The 5,937-nt window shown below is 38.7% G+C and overlaps 1 pseudogene; it reads right to left on the reverse strand.

The window, feature by feature from the left end:
* Positions 1-231: 231 nt before the first annotated feature.
* LOC122907477 lies at positions 232-644 on the reverse strand (annotated as a pseudogene).
* Between the last annotated feature and the right edge of the window lie 5,293 nt (positions 645-5,937).

Here is a 5,937-nt window from a genome sequence, read left to right on the forward strand (position 1 = left end):
TGAAGGGAAGAAGAGAGGGTCCCTTGAATAAGACCAGGTGACTAGAGCTTTCTCTGTTGCAAATTTCTAATCTTTGCAAGAAAGCAGCATACACCTCACAGTGTACTAGACAATGCCGCAGCAGCAAACAACCCCTAGATCTCAGTGGCTTTGAGCACAATGCAACAGAACCTTATTTTTTAGTTTATTTATTATTTTTGGGATATTTTTAATGACTGAAACAAACTAGGTCTAAGACCACAGTTTCTGGAAGAACCATTTGTTCTTGCCAGGTCCTATACCTCTCCTCAAATAAGGACCTTGGCCTCTCTTCGGGTCTTGTCTTTAAGAGCAGGGTCTCTGAAGATATCCTTGTTGACGACAGTTTTGTCCAAGGCGATATCTGCCAAGTACCTTGTGGGCATGAAGTGATTACAGTTATAAACATTCACAAAAGACTTGATCTTTGACCTGTTGGCAATTTTCTTCTTGCTCATGGCAACTATCACTTTGCAGGGATTGTGGTCAATTTCGACCTCCAGAGAGTGGCAGTAGGGAGGGTCTTAAGTGCCAGCATCAATATTCTTCATGATGAGCACTTTGTGTCTGGAGTAACATCCTGCCAGGACCAGCACCACCCTCCTGGGTTTTTTGAACTTGTCCATCTTGACATCAGCCACTCAAGCCTACAGCAGAAAGCCACAATGTAACTTCATAGTTTTCACTTGCCACATGTCCTACATCCTTTGGAGGGCCTCTGCTCCTTGCAGTCTTTCAGGGACACAGGCTGATGGATGCTTCCTCCCAACACAGGCTTCCATAATCACCAAGGCAAAAAAATGAGAAGAGGAATGTGGTGACTTGTATTCTGGCTCTTAATGCTACTGCATAGAAGAAACATGTGGCACTTCCATTTACATTTTATTGGTCTAAGCAAGTCACACAGGAGAGGAAAATAAAATCCATCTGTTTGCCTGGAAGGAGAAAGAAGCAGAACATACCCTAATATCTCCTACAGTCTTTCTGTGCAACAAAATATTTGATTTCAGGCTCATTTTTAAAAGTTTTTTTATTTTTAATAAACATATAAAATATTTTTTTATCCCCCGGGGTACAGGTCTGTGAATTGCCAGGTTTACACACTTCACAGCACTCACCATAGCACATACCCTCCCCAATGTCCATAACCCCACCCCCCCTTCTCTCAACTCCCCTCCCTCAGCAGCCCTCAGTTTGTTTTGTGAGATTAAGAGTCACTTATGGTTTGTCTCCCTCCCAACCCCATCTTGTTTCATTTATTCTTCTCCTACTCCCATAACCCCCCATGTTGCATCTCCATTTCCTCATATCAGGGAGATCATATGATAGTTGTCTTTCTCCGCTTGACTTATTTCACTAAGCATGATACCCTCTAGTTCCATCCACATCGTCGCAAATGGCAAGATTTCATTTCTTTTGATGGCTGCATAGTATTCCATTGTGTATATATACCACATCTTCTTTATCCATTCATCTGTTGATGGACATCTAGGTTCTTTCCATAGTTTGGCTATTGTAGACATTGCTGCTATAAACATTCAGGTGCACGTGCCTCTTCAGATCACTACGTTTGTGTGATTTCAGGCTCATTTTTATGTGCAAAATATACTTGCTCCTACCCCAAGGTGGTGGTGGGGGAACCACCAAAAAGTCCCGTAGAGCAATGACACCAAATACAGTGTTGAGGGTATCAAGGGATGTGCTGTAGTCTCTATAGCAGGTCTAGAAATGGTGTTTTTTGGTCCAGAGACTTTAGGACTAATGTGGTAAGTTTTCTCTCTTTTACATATCCAACATACAATGACGGTATTGGGTAGAGTAACTGCAGCAAACTTCCCTGCTGAGAAAGATGACCATTGGGAGATACACAGTGAAACAATTCTAAAATCCCATTAGCCAGACATTTTAAGAGCCTGTTCACAGAGAGCGAACTTATAATGGCCCTCTTATAATGTGTGTTCCATTAGCGTAAGCCTCTGTCCATCTCTTTATGTGCTCTATCCTCAGATAGAATGGCTTATCGTTGATAATTTTGGGAAATAAATTGGGGATGCTTACGTCAGTTCTGCCTCTCTTCCTCCTAAGAGTGGACACCTGTTGGGGAGCAGCCATTCACCTGTGTTTGCCCGTGATCCTCCTAGCTCTCAGGAGAAATGGTCTGTTCTGATTCAGCATTGCCTAGTGGGTAAGGTAAGCATGTCGAATATCGTGATTCAGAGAGCAGGTCTATTTGGCTGCTCAGCTAAGCTACATGCTTAGCTTTCATAATGGATGGTGGTGATATTTTGATTCTTTATCACTGACTTACTTTATTTCTCAATTTTTTCCCGATGGGAATGATTATGCAGGTTTTTCCCAGAGGATTCAACAGTTGAGTTTTCTATTTCAGAAATTCCAGTTAGCCTCATGTCAGAATGTCATCATCAGTATTTATGTTCTTTTCTTTAATTGCTTTGAACTGTTTATTTTATTCTTTTCATTAATGATTTTTTTAAGGATTTTCCTTAATGTTGGAAATGATATTTTCACACACACTTCTCTGTTTTTAATTTTTTTAGTTCTATAATCATGTTATTTTAGCACTAAATTAATTTTTCTGCAGACTCCTCTTTTATGTTGCTTTGTTGATATTTGAGTATAGATATATATTCTCAGTATCTCTTTCTCTCTCTCTCTCTCTATATATATACTTCTGAGATATGGAAGAGAGATTAATTTCTGTAGATCTTGAACAATTGAATAAGGGAGATCAGGGAAATAGATAAAAGAGTAAAGTTAATTCCTAGATGTCTGGCTTGAATAATTGGGTGGTGCTGTTCATTGATATAGAGATTTCAGCAGAAGGAAAATATTAACTCCAGAAAAAATATCTTTTGCACATTGGACCTGATTATTTTCCATAGTAACACCTCAGTCCTGAAGAATTAGGAATTTTCCCAAGGCAGACCTGACTGGGTAACCTTAGTGGGAGGGAGGGGGAATTAAGGGACTGAGTTTCTAAAGAGATGGTCTCCAGAATGAGAGGAAGGAGTGTTAAAAACCGAGTACATAAACAATGAACCTTGGAACACTGAATCAAAAACTAATGATGTATTTTATGGTGACTTACATAACACAATAAAAAAAATAATTGGAACAGTGACAAAGACAAACTTAAAAAGTTTCAGAAATATACCTCAGTTTTTAGACTCCTGAATTTCAGTAAAAAGGAATCCCCTTTTTCTCCTATGCTTTCTAATTTGTATATAGGATGACTCCAAGCTCCCAGAATCTGGGACTGTCTAAAATACTATAACTTACTCACCAGTTAGACTAGTGGGCTAATAGTAGATTCTAGGAGCTATTTATAAAATAGGGAAAATAAGTTGCAATTTCCAAAAAGAAGACGATGGATAAGAAAGTGCTAGTTAAACCGAATGGAAAGATGATAGAGGAATTCAGAAAAAGGTCACATCAAGGTAAGAAGGAAAGATAAGATGAAGGCAACCCGAGAGGAGGGAGGAGGGTATTCCCAGGGTAAAAAGGACAGACTAAAAATTGATGGTGAATGTGTGTGTGTCTGTCTGTGTGCACGTGTATATATGTAGAGAGAGAGAGTGAGAGCGAGAGCAAGAGAGACCACCAGGAGTGGAAGCGGAATACAGTCAGAAGACAAGACTAACTAGAGAAAAGTCTTCATGGGCAGGCTTGGAAAACAATGATAATAAGACTTACTGAATGTTAGTCTTCTATGGAGAGACTTGGCAGGGGTTCAGATTAACTTAGCGGGTAAATGGGGACATTTTGGTGTGTTCTAGCAGGAGAGTTGTAATGCAGAATTGTTTTTGAATGATGGAACTGGTGGTAGAGCCGTGTGCAGAGCAGACTGACGTTGGGGAACGATGGAAGATGTAGAGAGGGGTGTAGAGGCCACTGGAATTATTCAGAGGAAATGAGACCAAGCTTAGAAAAAGTATGGGAGAAAGGATGAAGACAAGAGGCATTATAAATAAAGAATCATGAACCTGGCATTTAGGGTAGCAACGGTTATGGAAATCAATGGCTTGGGGGCAAAGCACAGGAAGGTGCTTAAAGAAAAAAAGTCCACACTTTACTGGTATGCCTCCCCAAACCGTGGGGACAGTGGTACCGATTATGTGCCTGGGAATAGTTAGAGCCAGGGGCAATTCTCTGTCTCTCACTTCCATGTCCTGGACTGAGTCCATTTCTACGAGCTAGAGAACCTGGCCACCCCTAGTGAGGGGAGGCTTTTTATTCCATATTATAAAAAATCATGTAACAATATTATTGAAAAAGGAAAAGGAAAAGAAAACAATCATTAATAATCCTATAACCTTAGTGCAGTTATTGGAACTTTTTTTAAAAAAAAGATTTTATTTATTTATTTGACAGAGAGAGACAGCGAGAGAGGGAACACAAGCAGGGAGAGAAGGAGAGGGAGAAGCAGGTTTCCCGCCGAGCAGGGAGCCCGATTTAGGGCTCGAACCTGAAACCCTGGGATCATGCCCTGAGCCAAAGGCAGATGATTAACAACTGAGTCACCCAGGTGCCCCTGGAATTTTTTATTCATTTCCTTACCATTGTTTGTAGAGTTGTATTTTTTTGTGGCTATAATTTTAAATTGGTTGTTTTCCACTTTATCAACAACACAGGCATTTTGTGTTTTTGTTTTGTTTTGTTTTGTTTTAAATATTGCAACATTGTTCCCACACTTAGCTTTTTAAAATGGCTTTTAGGGGACACCTGGGTGGCTCAGTTGTTCAGTGGTTGCCTTCAGTTCAGGTCAGGATCCTGGGTCCTGGGATTGAGGCCCACGTTGGGCTCCCTGCTTCTCCCTCTGTCTCCCTGCTGTTTCCTCTACTTGTGCTCTCTCTCTCTCTGTCAAATAAATAAATAAATAAATAAATAATTTAAAATGGCTTGTAGATATTCTTTTGAAAGGATAAATTGCTGGCCACTAAGTGGTTTTTAATATTTAGCCATTTAAAAAAATACTGTTTTGAGTATATAAATATAGATAGGTTCTTTTTCCCTTGGATTTTTACGTAGAATAAATTCTCATGAGAAGCTACTTGGTAGAAAAATGAATCTAATTTTTTTTGTTATATATTGGCAAACTGCTCTCCCAAGGATTATATAGCGTATGTTGCCAGCAACACTGTGCATGTATATTTTGTCAGCATTGCATTGCTTAATTTTAAAGGCAATAACTAATAATTACTACTAGTCAGAAACTATTATATAATTTTAAAGATAATAATTATTATCAGGCATAAAATTATACCTCATTGTTTTAAAATATTGCATGTTGTTTGTTACTAGTAAGGACTTGAAATTTTTTTTTAAAGATTTATTTATTTATTTAATAGAAAGAGAGAGATCACAAGTAGGCAGAGAGGAAGGCAGAGAGAGGGGGAAGCAGGATCCCCACTGAGCAGAGAGCTTGATGCACGGCTCGATCCCAGGACCCTGAGATCATGACCTGAGCTGAAGGCAGAGGCTTAACCCACTGAACCACCCAGGTGCACGGACTTGAATATTTCATTTATGTCCTCCTTGTATTAACTTTCATGTTAATTGCTCATCCATATTTTTGGTCAGTTAACTCTCTGCCTTATCACAAGTTTTTGTGTAGTTAAATCTATTATTTATTTTCTCTTGTTGTTTCTATTATATTTTAACCATAAGAGGTCAACAACTTTCTGAAAAACTGATAAATATGAGTTTCTCTTTTAGTGTTCTATGATTTTAGTGGATTTATAGAAGGCAATGTACTCATTGATCCAACAAAAAATATTTTCCTGCATAATTTGAAGGATATCTCCACATTTTTATTTATTATTATTTTTTAATAACATATAATATATTATTTGCTTCAGGAGTACAGGTCTGTGAATCATCAGTCTTAAACAATTCACA

Source organism: Neovison vison, chromosome 5, assembly GCF_020171115.1.
Source record: "Neovison vison isolate M4711 chromosome 5, ASM_NN_V1, whole genome shotgun sequence".
NCBI classification, from domain to species: domain Eukaryota; kingdom Metazoa; phylum Chordata; class Mammalia; order Carnivora; family Mustelidae; genus Neogale; species Neogale vison.